This window comes from Pyrgilauda ruficollis, unplaced genomic scaffold (assembly GCF_017590135.1).
Source record: "Pyrgilauda ruficollis isolate IOZ18807 unplaced genomic scaffold, ASM1759013v1 scaffold8, whole genome shotgun sequence".
NCBI lineage: Eukaryota > Metazoa > Chordata > Aves > Passeriformes > Passeridae > Pyrgilauda > Pyrgilauda ruficollis.
Window position 1 is genome coordinate 7695074 of NW_024529932.1, and position 20643 is coordinate 7715716.

Below are 20643 nucleotides of genomic sequence, written 5' to 3' on the forward strand. Positions count from 1 at the left end.
AAGAGAGTATTAACAATCAAGGACTGGGTATTTATTCAACAAATGCTTTATAACCATTAGGTATTTTTATATTTTTCCTCACATCTCATCAACTCTTAAGCCCTCCATACTTCACACTGATTAACAGAGTGTACCTGAATTATAGGGCCATCATTGTCTCACCCTGTTGGCCAACTATCTCCTCCCTCAAAATGTTAGGAATATTATGTTATACTCAGAGCAATGACTCACATCTTGATCTTTGCTGTGCCTAGATAAGATGCACTACAAGAAGTGTATATCTCTCCCAAACATCTGTGTATTCCAGGAGCAATAGAAGGCATCTAGCTCTGAAAATCTTGCCATTTTAGACACCTAAGGTGACATCTTAGACAGCCACAGTAACAGAAGCACATCTATTGCAGTAAAGTGTCAGGAAAATACAGCAACATGTAATCTGCTCCACTAAAATACTAAAGTGAATTCATGCACACTGACATGTCAGAGATAATGCCTAAACTGGCTAAACCCTGTCTTTAGGCAGGATTAGATTGCCTTAGGTGAGATAAAGAACCAAACCCCAAATGGAAATTTATTCTGCAACACTGAACAAGTGAATTATTTGTTCTCCTGCCTCACTCTTCCATTTGTCACTTTGAATGGATCCTTCAAGGATTCTATGGGTCTTTTGCTCTGATAAAGTCTGTCTCTTACATTTCCTTTCTCTTTAGGAATGCTGGTGTGTAAAAGAATCTAGATTTCCACTAACAAAAAAGGCTCTTTGTCTGAGATTTGTGGCAGGGACCCCTTGGGCACATTGATCAAAGAGGTACTTCTGTTAGCACTGCATTTCTAGAGGAATCCTATAAGTCATGGCCCACTATCATGGTAATCTGTTTTTGACAGAGTCCCACTTTTGGTCAGATGCAATCTCTGATAATTTCTTAAGAGGTGTATTATTTTTAATTGCCTTCATAAATGTAATTGCTGAGATAATTCAGGATGGGCAAACAAGTCTCCCTGCACTGCTGGCAAATATTTAACAAAGAACTTCCCTGTATGGTAAGTTCTGCTGAGTTTAGCCTATATGGAATAATTGCCCAGACAAATAAGCTGTGATAACATCTACCAAGTTTGAACTGATGAATCCAGTATGAGCTGGTAGCACAAGTAATGTTTCTTCTCGTGTACATTACTTGGATGGAAGGCTGGAGGGTTATAGAAACTCTGGTGGGAATGAATAATTTGCCTCTGGGATGAAGGAAGTCAAAGTTGCTTGGCCTCAGGCTGTGTGATTAGCAGAGCCATTGCCACCTTATACCAATGATTTAATATGAAAAATATTAAATTGTTAAAGTGATAGTCCTTTGGAAGCAACACCACGCGTGGTCATCTGATACCATGTAGGAGCTGAAGCACAAGAACTGCAATGCATGGAAGCTGCACTGTCATCCATAGACCCAGCACATCAACCAGTCAGAGTGAGAGACCTGTTCCTCTGGGATTACCAGTATAGGACTGGTGCGGCTGAAGCTCTGATCTGTGTGGGATGTGTTTGCAGACCAGGAATCATCATTACCCACTTACCCATCCGCTCAGGCAAACTGTGTATCACACCTCATCTCCTCGTGACCATGGGATGCATGGTGTAGATCAGAGACAGCTTTTATTCTAAAAACAGTGACAGCTGCCCTGCAGTCCTGCTTCTGGTGTAAAGGCTTGTCTACTACCCAACTGGAAGTAGGCCCCATGGCCTTTCTCCAGAACACCATCCCCTGTGCTTCCAGTTGAAGCCCCACCTTGTTTACTCTGGAGGTAGAATGAGTGACTTTAGGACAGGAAGCCTTCCCTCTGTCCATGGGAATTCAAAGCCTTTTAAAAGTGAATAAAAATTCTTATAAACTTAAGAGACTGTGTCTCTGCTCAAAAAGCACACATCACATGAGGATATTCAGAATAAAAAAGAAGTTTGTAGAAGGGAATTAGCAGAAATGAGTGTAAAAAATTTTTACAGTTAGGGCAATCATCAGCTCTGTCACCGAGCTACTCAGGGACTTTTTACCCCAAAGAACTTCAAGAAGTGAACCTAAATGAGTACAGCATTTATGGACTAGGTAAATGTTAGGTTATATGACTGAAGGCTCATTCCCATGAACACAAAGGAGCAGAGGCACAATGACAGGCAGGGGAACCCCAGTAACTGCACCAGAGCTGAATGAGCTCCTGGCAGGATTGTTCCAAAGGCTGGAACAGGGGAGCCACCAGCCCTGTGGATTGGGGGTGGCACCCCCAGCTGAGTCAACTGAAGACACTCCCCATCAATGCCTTTACAGACTCAGAGAGAATTACTGCCTACAGGACCATAGGACTCACCACGAGAACATTTTGGGGTTGTACAAGGTTTACTATGGGATGTTTAGGGGAAGGATCAAAGACAGGGAGCAGAAGATCAAACTGGACCTGGACGGAATGAGTACAAAAAAATAGAGAAGAAAGAAGACAAAGGAGCTGGACCTATGTAAGTAGGTTACTGGTCAGTATGCCTGTGCTGAAGGACAGCACTGGCTGAGGCCTTCGCCTGGCCTCCATTCCTGGTGGGGGATGGCTTTGGTGTGCTCAAGGACAGATAGCCAATCTATGCCAATGATCATCAGGAAATGGAAAAGCATCCCAAAAGTAACTGGAAAAGCATCTAGAAGTAACTGAACCAAGGACTGCAAAACAACAACAAATCAGAAAACAAGTGGTGTAATTATCAATGAGGTACTGTCTAACCAATCCTATAGCTAAGGACATGGAAGAGTACTGGAGTAACTGGAGGGACTGAAAAATGACCCTGGGGAGGGAAGGCCTATGACTCTGCTCCAAGATGCAGGACTAAATCTGTAGCTTCTGAGTTCAGAGAGCTGAAAAGAGTGAGGGAAACCCAAGACTCTCCCATGTTCCTGTGCTAGGATGCCAGAACATGGCAGGAACAACCACACAGACCCACCCATGCTTCCTTCAGGATTGCACCATGTCTCCTGCAGAATGAGGATCTTGTGAATGAAACCACAATACTAGCCTGCCCAACTGCTCCACTTCATTGCACCATCTCTCCCATGGCACAGGGAAGTCATATCATTTGCAGAATGTCATATATATCTGTCTACTACACATAAGCAGCAGGTTGGGGAAGGGGCTATACGGATAAGCTTCTGTGGGAAGGTCACAGCCACACTGGACACAGCCAGTCTCCTCCTGACACGCTGCAGACCATAGCTGAGCACATCAGCCAAGCTTCTTGGTGGCTCGGAGTCACCAGATGGGTTTGTAGCACCTCTGAAACATCTGTTTTAGAAAGGGCAGAAAGCACCAGGAGGGAAGGAAAAATGACCAGAAGTATAGCAATAACCATGCCTGAGCAGGGCCCACCTGGCATGACTCTGAAGGGACTGCTGCTGATGGAGGAGCCACTACACACTGATCCCAGTGTCTGCACTGGCCAGTGCCTCACTGAAGGGACTGAGTGCAATGCAAGGTGTGAGGGAACGGGACAACGAAGGAGAGGGGACAGCTGTGCAGAGGGAAGAAGGGTGTTTTTCATGAGGGTTTGTTTGCAGTCCAGTTAAGAACTAGCTCCTGACCATCCTCCCAATAGGTTTTCACTTCTGCCACGCCTTCTGAATCATTTAATGTTAGTGTCAGGAATATACCTGTATCCCAGACTAGACAGTTCTTTAGAAAGAAATACAGACAAGCCTTCCATCAGTGAAGTCCTGCTCCTCATCTCAGGTAAAATACACTATGAATTGAAACAGAACTCAGCAGACCTTCTGACACCAGGAATTAAAAGAAAAACTATTACAAACATGTCAAATCCTCACCCTAACACCTCTCTGGGATCTCTCAAATATAATTCGAGCATCTTTGTTCTCACTCCTTTAATTCTTATGCCCCAGAACATGTCTGAGTTCAAAAGAAAAGCTCTCTGATTTTGCAGGAATCAATCAAAGACATTTAGGGATTATCAATGTTCAAACTTGGAACACTGCCACTCACATGCACGTTGTTCTTTTTTCATTTGCTAAAGAATGTGGTGCGGAACGCAAGGAAAGGAAACGCCTTAAAGCTTCTGTATATGCCACGGCAGACAATGCTGACAAGCAGCACTATCCACTGGAGGGCAGTGAAAGGCTGGGGAAACCTGAGATGAGGCTGAGAATGCTTCTGCCTAAACACAGCTCCTAACTCGAAAGATCGTGAATTGCCTCAAACGGCAAGAAAATGCATAGCTGGCAGAGATTTGGTAGCAGTGGGGCTGCAGGGGAAAGCCGTGTAGGAGAAGGTCTGCCCTTCAGTCACAGCTGGTTCCAGCTGGCTTGGCAACAGATACCACCAACCCACCACATGCCAAAACCTAAACCAATTACAGAAGCATGCAGCACTTCTGTGAAACACATTTAATAAAGCAGCTGCTGGGAGATTTGTGAGGGTACAAGTGATGACACACAAGAAGACATAGGCGCAGAAACATCCTGAGATGACTGCGGTCCATGAAGGCATCCCTGCAGGAGCAGGTACTACACTAAAAGGGACTACAGTCTGGGGAGGAATCCAAACTGCAGCAATTGAAAAGTGTAAGAAATATGAAGCGACAAGGAAAGAAACCACTACTAGATGCTGTAAGGAAAATGCAACTCCTGTTCTAGTGATCTTTGTAAAGCCCACCTGAGCAAGTGCTTTGAGCTAGTGCAGATGAAATAAATTTGTATGAAGAGAGGATGTTGCATTTGTGGTGAAGATTGTGTGCCATGAAGAGATGTATATCAGTGTGAGCACACCTGCAAATATCAAGTTGGATTAGTTGGTGAGAAGGACAAGAGGCTTGGAAGCTGTTAAATGGAGAAGTGTAGGTCTAGGCTGGATACCAGGGAGACCAGAGTGGTCTGACAGTTGGCTCCTGGAGGGACCAAGAGGTCCAACCCAACCACTGGAGAGGCTATGAGGTCAGTGGTCAGCCTGAGACCCATCTGCAGGTTTATGTCTCTGAGTGTGAGTCAGGGAGAGCCAGGAGGAGCCAGGGACAGTTACCGGGAAGATCCATAGTGCACACGTGTAGGCTGTTGGTTTGTGTGGGGTCATGCAAAGTAAAGTGGAAGGCCAAGGGTCCAGGGTCAGTTACTGCACAGAGTGCCTGAATTACACTCGTTCCACAGCCATAATAAAAAAAAAAATCACGATTAAAAAAACCCTTTAACTGCCAAAGATTAGGATGTTTGTGCCTCTGGTGGTGTGCTCAGCTGTGTATATATATATATATATATATATATATAAAATATCCCACCCCAGTACTTACTGCATCTGGCAACAGGGAGTGGTGGCAGCCTCGCCTCTGTTGGACATCCAGCTGCAGCAATCCTCAGGCCAAAAGGTTTCTCTCACAACACAGAAAGAAGCTCAAGCACTTGCAGATAAGTGGTTCTGAACAAAGTACACCACACTAATGCTAGAAGTGGATGCACTGAGCCTCTATTCAGAAGAGTACTTGTCTGGATTGCATGGGCAACAGCCATTTAGTCCACCAACAAAAGGTCACTGTGAATGACTTGCAGCAGAAAAATGCTGAAGCTTCAGTTCACAAATTTTATTTGCAGTGTGCAAGTGCAGAGACAGGATTTGGAAATTTAGCTAACCTGAGAAATTATAGAAAAATCTCTGGAGTATGTCCAACAACGTCACAGCTCCTAAAATATATCTATGCCATAAAACAATGGCATAACATCTGTGTATCTGTAACGTTTCCATGTGTGCCCTCTGAGTCTATTATTGATTTGGCAGAACTTACACCTTAACATTTAGAGTATGACAATGAATGTTAAAGATTTTCCTGGATAAGCAATCATTGAAACCACTTTTTCTTCCTCAAAATATATGCTGTGGTCTGGCATGCCGAATAAGTGTGATATATATACAGAGAAAACTGCTCTTTACTCTTTAAAAATCAAACATTGCCAAAGAAATAGTTAATAATTACCCAGAATTGCAGAGAGAGCTTTTTAACAGAAGAGCACTTGCCTTTCCCCACCCCCCCCCCAGTAGCTTTATAGGACCTTTAGAATAGAATAAAATAGACTAGGACTATTTTTGTTGGAAGGAACCTACAATGATCACCCAGTTCGACTGCCTGACCAAAAGGGCTAATCAAAAGTTAAAGCATGTTATTAAGGGCATTCTCCAAATGCCTCAAACACTGACAGGTTTGGAGCACTCACCACCTCTCCAAGAAGTTTTCTCCAGTATTTGACCATCCTTTTGGTGAAGAAATTCTTCCTAACATCCAGTCTCAACCCCTTGTGGCACAGCTTTGAACCATTCCCACACATCCTGCCATTGGACACCAGGGCGAAGAGCTCAGCACCTCCCTCTCTACTTCTCCTCCTCAGGAAGCTATGGAGAGAGATTAGTGGTGAGCCTCCTTTTCTCCAAAACAGACAAGCTCATTCAGGGACCTTCACATCCTTCTTAAATTGTGGGGCCCAGAACTGCACGTGGCACTCAAGACAAGGCTACAACAATCCAGAATACAGTGTAATAATCACCTTTAAGCCCAATGCTCCAATCTATCTAGATCCTTCTGCAGGGCCTCCTGTCCCCCGAGAGAGTCAGCAGCACCTCTCAGTTCTGTGTGATCAGCAAACTTGCTAATGGCCTATTCACCCCCTGCATCCAGATCATTAACAAATATATTGAACAGAACTCACTCCAGAACTGAGCCCTGAAGGAGCAACGCTGCTGACCAGTGGCCAGCCAGATGTGGCCCCATTCACTGGAACACTTTGAGCTCTGCCCTTCAGCCCGTTCTTCACCCAGGACACCATGAACCCACTCATCCTACAGCTGGACAGCTTGTCCAGAAGGGAGCTGTACTAGAATCCAGGAAAACTACATCCACTCCTTTTACATCCACTCCTTCCCTTCATTCACTAGGGAGGTGACCCTACCACAGAAAGATACCAAATTACTTAAACAAGAATTTCTCTTTGTGAACCCATGTTGACTACAAATTCTTCTTTAGATGGCTTTTAATAGTATCCAGTATAATCTTCTCCACATTTTTTCCAGGAACTGAAGTTACACTAACAGCTCTGTAGTTCTCTGAGTCTTCCCTCACTTATACTTTTGTAGGTGGGACTAACATCCCGCCAGCAGGGACCTTCCCAGACTCCCAAGACCTTTGGTAGATGATTGTCCTAGGGTGAGGTTATGATGCCTGTATCCCCAGTCGTGTGTTCTGTTGGTGCTGGATGTTATGTACTGTGCCTTCAAGACTGGCTCTGAAGAGCAAGGTTTGTTTTGGTTTGTTATCAGCCTGCTCCCCCACGGCTGTGGGACAGAGAGACGGGACAGTACATAGTGCGGCTTTTGCTTTTGGCTTTGCTTTTTGCTGCTTTGCTTTGCTCATGCTCCTGCTTCGCTCCTGCTTTGCTCTCGCTCTGCTTTTGCTTTTTGCTTCTGTCAGTTTAGCTAAGCCATCCAGATTTTTCCCTGGACTGTTTTTTCCCTTCCCTTCTTGAAACCATCCAAACCTGCTCCGGACTGGGACCTGGGAAACACCGAGAGTTTACATCTTGTGGCTGCAGCAGCTGTCCCCAGCGCCGGAGGGAGCAACAACAGAGCGACACCTCCCAGGAAAGACTTTCTGAATTTGTCATCCTTTTCAGATCGGTGAAAGTGTTGTCATCTGGTATTGTTCATTTTGTGTGCTGGGGGTGTTTTGCTTGTTAAATAAACAGGTTCTTTCCACTTCTCTCTGAGGAATCCTTCCCAAACCAGTGGGGGAAAAGGGCTGTGTGGGTTTGCTTTCTGGGGGAGCCCCCTTTGGAGGTTTTCTCCCAGATTTGCCCTAATCCAGGACAATGATCAAGAGGGGTCCTGCCATCATATCTGCAGGCTCTTTCAGACCTCTGGTGTGAATCTCATCAGGCCCCACGGACTTGTGAGCATTCACCCGGTAGAACTGCTCCTCTGCAACTTCAGTGTCCACAAACGGAAGGTCACTGCTCCCACACTCGTGGTCCTTAAATTCAGGGGGCAGGGCAGCCCAAGGACTATCATTATTAAGGGTTGAGGACAAAAAAGAGCTTTGAATGCTTTCATTACCGCTGAAGTTGCCACGCATGTTGCCTTTCTTGCTTGGAAAGAGCGGGGATTTCTTCCAGGCTCTGAGGGACCCTTGCGGCAGGCATCACTGGAAATCTGGGATCGCCTCATGGAGCTGAGCGTGGGTGTTGGCGAGCAAGTGCTTCCTGGGACACTGGCAGCTAATGGCATCCTGGCCTGGATCAGCACTGGTGTGGCAGCAGGAGCAGGGCAGTGACCGTCCCCCTGTACTCAGCACTGCTGAGGCCACAGCTCCAATCCTGTGCTCAGCTCTGGGCCCCTCACTGCAGGAAAGACATTGAGGGGCTGGAGCGTGTCCAGGGAAGGAGGCACAAGGGCACAAGCGTGTCCTGGGACACAAGTCTGTGAAGAGCAGCTGAGGGAGCTGGGGGTGTCTATCCTGAAGAAAGGAGGCTCAGGGGGACCTGACTGCTCTCCAGAGCTGCCTGAAAGGTGTGGCCAGGCTGGGGTGGGTCCCTCCTCTCAGGTAATAAATGACAGAACAAGAGGAAATGGTTTCAAGTTGCACCAAGGGAAGCTTATACTGGATATTATGGAGAATTTCTTCCATGAAAGGGTGGTCAGGCATTGGAACAGGGTGCCCAGGGAAGTGGTGCAATTGCCATCTCTGGAAGTGTTACGAAATCGTGTGGCTGTAGCACTTGGGGACATGGTTTAGTGGTGAACACAGTGGTGTCAGGTTAACAGTTGTCCTATATGACCTTACAGGCCTTTTCCAACCTCAGCTGTCCTACAATTCTATCATTTTAACACAAAATTACAGAAAAACTCTACATTTTACCTTCCAAATCTGCACCTTGGCTTAAAACACATTGTCTTTAGCACATTGTGTCCTGTGGAACACACTAGTTTATGTGGCTGCAATAGCAGTTATTAAACTTGGTAAGAAGTTGTAATGGCATGTTGTGCCCATTATGTGCTATGCCAGAGATGAATCTGCATGCACCAAGGGCATTTTAAGATGGGAAAAAAACCCGAATGATTTGACAAAGTTTTTTGTTTTTTTTTTTTTTGCTGAAGCCAAAGGAAAAAAAACCCTTGGTGCTGAGGAGATTCTCACTGATTTTCAGGATCATATCACAGACAGGTTTATAGGTGGATAATTTTTATAAAAAACTTTTTTCTGGGAATAAATTCCAATTGCTGTGATTAGGATGTGTTTCCTACTCTCTCCTCTGTGATGTCTTTGGAAATGACAGTACCGTGTTCACTGCCCCAACAGAAACATTGTCATGAATGTAATTTAGTACAAGCAGTTGTCCATACAAGATTATCAAATAAGCTAGAAGACAATTACCCAGCTGCTTTTAAGAGGGAACACGGGATAAACACGTTCAGCACGTCACTTTTTTTCTGGGAGGTGCTAAACAGGTCTCTTGGCATTACAGATCAATCACCAGCTCTCTTCAGGTCAGACCTGAAGATAAAACCTATTTAGCTTGGTCAACATTTATTGAGCCTCATTAGTATTTTTAAACATTCAGGGTTTTGTGTTTCATTCAAATAGATGCATTTATGCCAAACAGTTGAAAAGACAATTTTTGGGTGTTTTTTTTGCCTTCATCTAGTAGTTACAGCTAGCCAAAGCCAGCTGGCAGGCTCAGTTACCTGGTCCTTTGATTTAGGCTATTTTTCTATGCAAGGAAAATAGAGTGTGACTAGATCAAAGCTGGAGTTCAGATGTATATGTACAGCCTTGGCAGCCACCCTGAATTTATTTCACTCTAACTCAAATCAAAATCTGGCTTGCGATTTCCAAATAGCAGAATGCCTTGTGTTCTTTCTTTTGGTTAAGTTCTGACTGACTTGTAAGGAAACGGGAAAAGGTGTGACTGTTCCAGATAGGTCAAAACACAAGTAAATGCATATTTGACTACAAATTTAGGAAGTTTTTTTTCTTAAGTGTGCATTGTCTAAGATATTGTACTATTTACAGCTCTAGGAAACACAATGGCCTTTTCATAATGCAAAAATAATCAGAGCTATTTGAAAAAGTCTTTAGCTCACTGTTAATGCAATGGAGATAAGAGGAGTTCCCTCCTTAGCATGCTGAGAGAATTGAACAACCATTGGTTTGTACATACTGGTTACAGAATCAGAAGGTGGAATCAGGTCTTGGAAGTGGTCACTGTAACCTGAGACATTTGCTGTGACTGCTGAAGTTATGGCTGATATCACTGGTTTGGAGGGCTGGGCAAGGCTGACAAGAGTTTTGTGGTATAAGTGGGCTGGGTGGTAGTGGTGGACTAAGAGGTAGTGATGGATCAAGGGTTGCTGGGGAGGGGGGCCACATGAAAAATGTGTGTGCCAAACAGAGATCCCACATAAAAGAAATGTAAACCAAAGAAACAGGGCGCACAACAAAAATGACAGTTTAATAAAATAGTGACTTAGTAATAAAGTTGTGGAAGTGATTCCTGTAAATCTGTGTAGCCAAAAAATATAATTTCCCTCTCATAAACTTGCGTTTCAACATAACACTCAATTACTAAGCTTGCTTATATATTAAGGCTATCGGACAAAGAGTATTCTGTGATCAGTCCTAAAATATCTAAGTCTTATGATGGAATAGGAATAGGACTATTCCATAATAGGAATAGGAATGACTAAAATGATCTGGTTACACTTCTTGGAGAAAAATATTTAGGAAAGCACTTCAACACATGAAGCTAAGTGGGTAGTTGATATTTTCCTAGCCTGGCAACTAAGCTCTGCAAGTGTCTCAAAGACCAATATTTTCTTACAGTCATATTGAAAACAAACAAGCAAACAAACACCTGATTAGCATTGCTTATTTTGTGTCAATTTTTGTGAACAACTAAAAAATTTCCCTTGGAATGTATATTAAATCATAGGTTCAAAATGTCTTCCAACATCTTCCCACAAGGTGAAAGTTCAGCTGAAGTAATGCTACAATCAAGGTGCTGCTTGCATCATTTACTCATTAGTGGAATGCCTTGCCAAGATTGAGACAGAGAGTGGAATGCAGCTCCACAGGTCTTGTCTTTGCCTAACGTCTTTGCCTTTTATTCTAGCCTTCACCTCTCTCTCCTCACTTAAAGAAAGTGTTTAGGAACTGTCAGAATAAAAATACAAACTCCTAAACTCCAACATGAATAAAAGAACAGAGAAATTTATCCCCCCCCAACTTTATATACTTAATACTGAAAAAAAATTATTGAAAAAAGATAATTATTTTTCTGAGAAGGAATAATTTATTATTTATTATTTAACTAAAATATTATTTAGCTGAAATTTCTTCAAGTTAGAAATTTCAATGAAATGGCTTTTGGATATGTAGGAATTTTAGAAAAAAAAAAAAGAAGTAAAGCTGTTTAGCTCTGCATTATTTATACAGTGTCTCTTCCCTACAGTATCTTTTTATATGTAGAATAGTTTTATTTTACACCATTCAAATGTCTGGTTTTACTTGTGCTTTACTGGATTGCCAAAAACTAAAAGGAAGAAAAAAAAAATTGGTTTAAGTTCCACACTGAAGTTGATACTCAATCTTTACTTTTCCTCGTGGAACACCTAATATGCTACTACAGAATGCTTTTCCTCCAAGTATGATTTAAAATGTCAGAATGCAAGTTTTTATTTCAAGAACAAAGTCTATCCTAAGAATAAGTAATGCCTCTTTCAATGTACACACAAATAATGAAGAATCAATTGATCAGTAAGAGAATGTAAGTCTTCAGAAGGGACCTGGCAGAATCCATGTTTCTGAGACAATAAATATTAAAACTGCTGAAATCACTCTGCATGGTCACCTTCATTGCTGTGTTCAGCTTTGGTCTCTCCAGTACAAGAATGACAGTGGCATTTAGGAAGGTGTCCAGCAACGGAGACTGCAGCATATGACAGCCAAGGTGGAGCTGAGGGAAGCTGGAGATGAAAGGGGGGATCTTCTTGCAGTCTTCACCTTCCTGATGGCATACTGAATAAGGAGAAAGGCTGACAATCACGATTTGCAACAAGGGAGTTTCTGAGTAGGGAAAAGGATTTATTTATTTATTTATTTATTATCTATTGTATTGTGAGCATTCTTAGACACTGGAAGAAGAAGACAGAGAATTGTGAAATCATCAGCCTTGGAGATATTCAAGCTTAACAGGCCAGGATCCTGAACAACCTGCTCAAGATGACCATGCTTTAAGCAGGGGTTTGGGCTACATAGCCTCCAGGGATCCCTTTCAACTCGAGCTACTCAGAAATTCTGTGAATATCTTTTGGTATATTCTAGGGTCCCTGTCTTAAAAATATTGCATTGATGCTGCCCAAATCTGCAACAGTGCAAATCCAGTTGGATGAAGTGCTATGTGTCTGGCTAAACTTTTTTCAACTTACACTAGTTGATTTAATTAAAGAGTTTCTTCTGCCTGGAATCCGTGTTTTGTTTGTGGTGGATCATCACAATGCTGCCTTAGATGATGTTACCTACAACTTTTTCACCGAGGTGTGAAGGAAAAGTGCCAGTGCCAGTAAGGTGCAAAAACAGTCATGGAAAGATTGTCCCAACTCTTCTGTTAGGTTGGGAGTGAAACGGGGTCTCACCTGCCTGTAAAATACTATCCTACCCTTAAACCTGTTTTAGTTGAGGCCTGGCTCTTCTCAGCCCTAGTCTGTATGTGAGTGGTAAGATTTAAAGATGCACCACACAATGCAAAGTCTGGCATCCACATTCATGCAGGGAATTGTGGATTCTGGCCTTCACTACTCTAAGTTTAGTCTCAATTGCTCTAACAATATCCCATCACAGACAAGCAGCTAAACTGAAATGAATACTACACAGTCTTAATCAAGAAAGATCTCACACTGGCAAGTTTTGCAATTAAATTTACACAGATTTTATTTTTCATGTAATAGCAAGGCTGAATGCAGTATCGTTTTTCTGATAAAAAATGGGGTCAATGTAGTAAAGCGACTATTTTGTTTGTGATTTTCTTTTTAAGACTAAAATTCCAAACCATTCTGTATAGTCCAAAGAGCAGAAGATGCCTGTTGTAGAGGACCTACTGTATCCTGCAGATGAGTCAGAGCCAGAGGTATTGGATGCTATTCCATGAAACAAAGAATTGTGAGAACACAATTCTTTTAAGAGAAAGAAATCTGTCAGAGAGTTGAAGAATATTTTCTTTTATTTCAGGGACAGAAAGTTTTGATTAAAAAAAAATAGCCTTCAATGTGTGCTAAATAGGCTTAAATTTTGATGGTCCTTGGGCTTTATTATGTCTGCCTTTCTGAGACTGAGCTCATGGTTTGAAGCTGTAATCTCCAGTTCTCCCACTAGGTCTTTTAATATTATATATGTTGTGTCAGTGCTGGAAGGTTAAAGATTCGAGGGAGCTGTGTTTGGACTGGGTACAAAACCAGAGTCCTTTGAGATTTTGCTAGTTATTAATGAAAGTAACACCCACGTCGGTTATACACTAAATTTGCAACAAATCCTCACTTTTTTTTAATCTGGGTACAATCCCAAGCAGGGGTTCACATTTCAGGTGAGTGGGAAGTGAGGATGATGTGTGAGATCAGAATTACAGATGCATAGACTTGTGTGGCCTCGTACTGATTGCCCCAAATTGTGTCTGTCTTACCACTTCTGTTGGCTCTGGTGATTCTCAATGACAATCAAGTACCTAAATTCTGTTCTTGATATTTTCTCATAAATAAACCTCACCACATATTGAAATTCTCACCCCTCCTCATTCAGTTACTTTTGCTTAGCAAATACCTTCTTTGACATAACAATACGAAAACATACGTTTCTTCACATTTCCTTCTTGGCAGAGACAGCAGAACCAGCCCTGCACCCCAGGATATGGCAGCACAGAAATAAGGTGTGTTTTTCCACTAAATATCTTAATGTGATGTTTCTCAGATTAATTTTTTGGAGAATTTTAGGGAATATTAGAATATTTTAATTTTTAAATAGTGACTTCCTTTATCTGCAGAATTTTTTTTTTTTTTTTTTTTTTTTTTTTTTTTTTTTAGTAAGGAATCTTTTGGCTATCGGGGCTTTTGCAGTGAACCCATGGAGTCCCACAGATCTTTTTGCACCTTTCTACACATTTGTCTCGAATATGAGTAACCAGCACATACCCTACCTTTCATTAAAAGTTCCCCCAGGACTTTGTACAGTGTAACACATCTCTGTGTTGATTCCAGCTGGTGCATTCTGTGATTCCATTTGCCCTTTGTGCAGCTATCAGGCCTTTCCAGCTCATGACCATCCTAGGAACAAGTGTTTCTTTGCCTTAGTTCCTAAACATTTCCAACTAACGAGCTGTGGTTTTTCTGTTACTAGTTTCCCAATAAATTACATTGTGTTCTGTAGTGATAAATTTCATGTCAGTCCCAAGGCTGCACAGTTCTTTCAAACAGCGTTCAGACATTTTAAACCACCTTCTAACTAGGAGAAGTAGGAAAATAATGACACAGCAGAGAAAAATTACTTTACATCTTATTTTATCGTTCCAGATGTTTATCCTAATTTCACTCATTAGTTTGGCATTTGTTTCCTTCCTTTATTTTTCTAAGAGAAAAGTGATTATGTTGAAGATGTGGTATAAGGCAATGAAAAATTGGAAATTTAAAGACATGCAGTTATTGAAGTAAAAATAAATAACATTTATTATTTCATATTAGAACAGAAGCTTTTACTGAATAAATGCTATCTGAAAAATCACATTGGTATCTTCCCAGAAAAGGCTTAATCACGATAAAATCACTCTATTATTCTAAGAATTTAATGCATTAAACAAAATAAATATCTTTAGAAATTATAATTCTCATATATACCATGAATAAAAGAATAGGAAAAAACCCTCCCAAAATGCTGTGGAGGAAAACATAATCTGACTATGAAGGACCTCTAGTGGCACACATACTTCCAATCAAAAAACCCCTGACATTATGCTTGCTCACCATTTTAGAAAGAATCACTTCTGCAGTTTCAGATTTTGACCTCAATTCATGTAATAATTTTTGTCTTTCCTTCACTTGACACAGATGCAAAAACTATAATTTTGTTACAGAAATGTACAACAAAGTGTCTAGCTGAACAATGGCATTGCCCTTTACTTGTTATCACTGTTATCTACTTTTATCACTTATTCAAACTTATGATTTTCTTAGCAGGAGGAACAGCCTGATAAGACACACTGAAATGAAACTGTTTAGCAAAAAGGAGTTGAAAGCAGATGAGGAAACCAGAGAAATGTCTATCTCGCATTTGTTATGGCTTTTCTAATTCTTTTATTTGTCCTCAGCTCAAAAGTTTGGTTTTTTTAAAAAGAAAAACAGTAAAAAAAGCTATGCTGGTACTTTTGAGTTATCCTTCACCCATTCTAGAAGATATCCAACTATAGGAAATACTTGGATTCTTAGTTCCTTTCAGTCATACTTCAAAACAGTTTGATACTTTAGACACAATTTTTTAATATGAATAATGAATTTTTAAATAATTCAATAAATTTATTGCTAAAAATTCTTAGTCAAAAAGGAGGTGTATACCTACCAGTTGCTCTAGAGGCCCATTAAGCTTCCAAGTACATTCTGCCTGCAGATAAACTAGAGTAATTCCCAGGGATTTCACTCATCCTGGGAAAGACACAGTAAAGTATGTTAGAGTGAAAGCAGTTTTGTAGAGCCCCAGGAGCAGAGTTTCTGTCTCTGAAAGAGGAGCACATCCTTAAAGGCACGCAGTGCCCTGTTCCACTGGTGGGGCGGCACAGGGAGGGGTAACCCCAGTTCTGGGCTGAATGAAGGGTGTCTGCAGGGCCGGGCAGCCTGGCTGGCACACACCGCAGCCACGTGCATCTCTTCACTGCCATGAGGCAAACTCAGGGCACCACAAAGCTCCAGAAGCATACAGCCACAATCACACATGACACGGACCCTGAACTGTAGTAAAGCAGCAGCCTGAAGCAGGAGTAGCTGAACACAAAGTCACGTTTAGACATCTCAAATATCTCTGCATTCATGGCCATGTTGTCCACAAGCCATAAAAATTTCCTGCGATAGCGAAGTTTATTATACTTTGCAATGAACTTAGTCCCCAAAGTCTAACAAACGACACTTTTTACAGTTGTTGCTAGTTTTTTGTTTTGTTTTGTTTGGTGTTATTGTTAAATTTAAATTAAAAAGAGATCAAACTTTATTTTGTTTCATATTTTTAGAATTCATAGATACTCCTCTGGCACGTCAGTCTTTCTGCAGCTGAGCAGCTCTAGGGTAAAGCTCTGTCCTGGCAGTGTCTTTTTGGTATGAGGTTGCTGCAGCCTACCAGTAGCAAGGAATTCCAAGAGCTGAGCTTAAATGGAGACAAAGAGCACCAAAGACATGATTCACCATCTCTGGAAAACTGGCAGCAGATTGCAGACATAGGATGAATTAAATGTGAAGGTAAGAGTACCACAGCTGTGGAACTCAGATATGACAAAATACATAGGGTCTGATAAGTCTGTTTCTTATAAACTTTTTGTTAGTTTAGGTTGTGAAGAATCAGGACCAGCATGACCAGATTCATAACTATCACAACACTGAGACTAATCTTGGCAGACTGATTTCTTGCAGAAGTCAGAGCAGGATTTTTATTGGATTAGAAATTCAAAATTAAAATACCAATAAACTATTCTGTTATACAAATGAAGAAAAAATACATAAAACCTCAGTATAATAAACAAATGAGTATGTATGTTATAAATATAGAAGTATATTTATTAATGCTTTTACAACATGTAATTATACTGCTTTTCTTTCATAATGACCTTTAACATTAGCCCATCACAGAGTGAAAGAGGGTATTTGGGGTCCTCTCCCATGTAGCCTATACCTTAGTGGTTATTTGAGCCTGGGCCCTTGGGGAAAGGGGAGACTAGAATTCACCTTCATTAATGACAGGTACGTGGAAATGTAAAGATAACCTGAAAATGGCACAGTAATGCCCCTTTGACTTCTAAATGGATGAATTTGAGGAGTATCATAGGGAAATAAATGCAATTTGAATGAGAGAACTATGACAGAGAAAAACATATCTGAAAAAAAAGTTATGGTGTTGGGGGGAGAAAGATTAGATCGTGGTGCTCTGGGAGGAAAAGCTGAAGGTAGAGACCAACAGCGTCTTGTGGCAGAAAATCCTTTCTGCCGGCTCAGCGAGAACAGTGACAAATATTTGCCCCAATGAGGGCAGAAGGTTGCTCTTCCTGGAGACACCTTCGGGGTTCAATTCCATCCCATACAGAGCATCATTAGAAGTACAGTTATAAACCCCACCAAATTATGCAAAATGTCACCAGGTTCTCCATGTGAGTTGCCCTGAGATGTGGATGAAAACAAACAGAATGTGAAAAATCCAGAGGCATGGGAAAGAAGCAGCAAAAGAAGTGGGAGTTCAAACGTTGGAAGACTCGAGTCTGCGTAGAAAGCTGCGAGAAGTTGAACTTGAAGGATGTGCAGTGGCTGTTACTCCTGTAACTGGCAGATGCGCCTGAGCTGCCTGCACAGCAACCTGCTGCTGCTGCTGCTGCTGCTGCCAGGCTCCCGCCTGCCCTGGGGCTCGATGCCTGCGCAGGGGCTGGGGGCAAAGCAGCCCTGCAGGGACCCGCACCGGGGCACCGGGCTGGGCTGCTGCCGGGGGTCCCGCGGGAGAGCGGAACACAAACTCGGCGTTGGCGCTGCTAAAGCTCCCCACCTACCCTCAGCGGCTGAAGGAAACCGCAGGGCCGGAGCGCGCCCAGGAGAAGCAACATCAGGGGAGCTCTGATCCCACGCCCCGGCAGTAGCCGTGACCCTCCTGGGGGCGGCCCCTCGGCGGGCACAAAGCCGGCCTCGGCCGCTCTCTGCGGAGCAGTGTGCCGCTGTCCCGGTGCTGCTGCTCATCCCTTCCTTCCGCCGGGTGCCGCCTTCGCAGCGCCCGCCCTCCATCGCTGCCTGCCCGCTGCCGGCGGGCGCGGGGCCGGGGCAGCCGCGCCATGGAGGAGGCGGCCGCTGCTGTCGGGGCACCGCCGCCCGCGACTGCTGCTACTCATGCTGCTCATGCTGCTCATGCTGCTCATGCTGCTGGGGCCGAGCCATCGTCCAGGGCCGCCGCCTGCTCTCCGCGGCGGCTGCTGGCGCTGCTCCGGGCCAAGCTCTGCACCTGGTGAGTCCCCGGCCTCCACGTGGAACGGCGCGGCGCCGGCCTCCGCGCCCGCCGGCTTCCGGGCCGCCCGCCGGAGCGGGGAAGGACGGGAGGAGAGAGGAAGCGTCCGCGCTGCTCTCGGCCCTTCGGCGGGCAGCGCGGTCGGGATGCGGAGGCCGCTCTGCGCCGCCGGGAGCGGCCGCGGGGAATCCGGGCCGGAGCGGCCGCCGCGGTGCGGGCCCGCGGTTACGGGCGGGGGTGCGCGGGGCTGAGCAGAGCCCGGAGCCTTCGGCCCGCCCGGCACAGGGGAGCCCGGGGGAGCTCTGGCCGCTGCCCCGGGAGCGAGCGCTCTGGTGCCGGGGCTGCTCCGGGAGCGCCGCCGAGCTGCCGGCTGCGGATGCTGCTGGGCGGGAGCGCTCAGGGTCGCTTCGGCTGAGCCTGGAATTAGCGAGTGACGTTTTGATTCTGTTGAAGTAGAACTGTGGTCTCACACATAAACACATGCATTTGTCTTTTTTGTTCTTCTGTTTTCTGTTTTTTTCCCCTGCACTTCATCTGTTTTGTAGTTTTCCATCATTATGAAGGACAGGTCATGGGGGATAGCAAAAGTAATAGAACAAAATAAGTGAAACGAGGTGTGGAGTCCAGAAAGACCGATATCCCCACTTCCTCCTTCCGTGAATCAGCTTAGGATAGAGACTCGTTCAGTATATCTCTTGAAATATGAGCACTAGTTAAGCATGGAAAACTTGTGGAAAAACATCTGCCAAGCTGTGCAGACAAGCTGCTACTTCAGAAGCACTGCCTTCCATGAGATCAGGACTGCATCCTCAGACTTCTAGACCATCCATTTACAGTTTCGCTTTTCCTCTAGTGAGGGAAAACAGTCCCTGTTTAAAAGGCTTTTTCTGAGCTATAAGTTTGGTCACTCATAGTTACTGCATAGGATTTCTCAGCCGAAGATGTGCTGGCTTTCCTGCCAGCCTCGTGCTCATGAACTGTAGTCTGGTTGCTGGTGATGGTGTATGCTGGCCAAGAAGAGCCTTATTCAAGTGGACAAAATCTCATCTTCTCTTTTGGTTATAAGTTTTTCTCTTTTCACTCCTCATGCCTGTGAGGAGAGACCCAGAAGGCAAGATAGAAACTTGCTGAGTTGTTCAGTAACCTCACCTATGCTGTTTGTTTTGCCAAAGGCTACACTAAGTGAGTCTATGGAAGGTATTTGAAAGAAAATCAATAGCTTTCACTGAATTTTAAGAACTGTTGTCTGAGATACTGAATTGATATTTTTTCTTATTTTTTTTTTCCTCCAGGTGACAGCAGGCTCAGCCACTTCAGTTTTGTTTGAGTGTTTGAGGCCTTTCTGAGTCATAGGAAGGTTTAATAGTTGTATGTAATAAACTAGGCTGGTTCTGGGTTTTGTTGTGGGTTTTTTCTCCTGCCTTTTTTTTTTTTTTTGAGTAGAACCATTAGAAAATATATTTCTTATTCTTTACTGGTTTTTACCTTTTGCAAGTTAAATTGATGTCAGTTTCAAAGCAGAACATGGAAAAACTAACTTCTGATGATGTTAGTTCTTAAAAATATATTCTGTTTTTCTTAGTTAATTACTAATTATGTTACGGTATGGATTCGGTCTGAACCTGCATTTTGCCTTAAGCACTAGCATGAAAAAGTGAGATCATTGAAATTAAAAGGTCACTTCCTCCCCTGTTTAGGAAGGGTTCAGTAGATAAAGCTAAGTGCAAATACACTCTGTACATGAACAGTGTTGCCAGGCTTTCCCATGTTGGTATTAGATTGATGGCATAAATAAAATGCATATTTGAATAGCTGTATTTATTATGAATTAAAAATTCACACTAAAATTACAGGATTTACTAAACTAATTGCCAGTAAAATTGTGAACTGTGGTATTATTAAATTTTCTTTAACTTCCTCGTATATAAATTGTATTTTAGTATCTTGGTGTCTTTTTTTTTCTGCATTTCACATGGAGCCAAGGAAAGCCAGCCTGAGTTTCTCAGGATGTTGAGAGCTGCACATTGCTCAGTGTACACTTTAGACCAATTTATGGCAAACTTTCATGCTCTAGAAAGTCCCAAAATTACTTTAGTTTTGCTCAAAGCCATAGATACAGCTAGCTAAGTTAAGGTGGCTGAAGGGAGGAGGGGACTAATTACTTAGTAGCTTGCTACCAAGCATTAAAAGCCAACAATAACCTCTGCCCCCCATCTATGAAACAAAAGGCATTTTCAGATCACTTGCATCATCTGAGACTCCAAAGTGAATTAGTCTTTTCCAATGCATTAAAAAAAAAAAAAAAAAAGCTGAGAGGATTAAGTTCTGGCATGGAAATGTTAATAATTAATATGTTT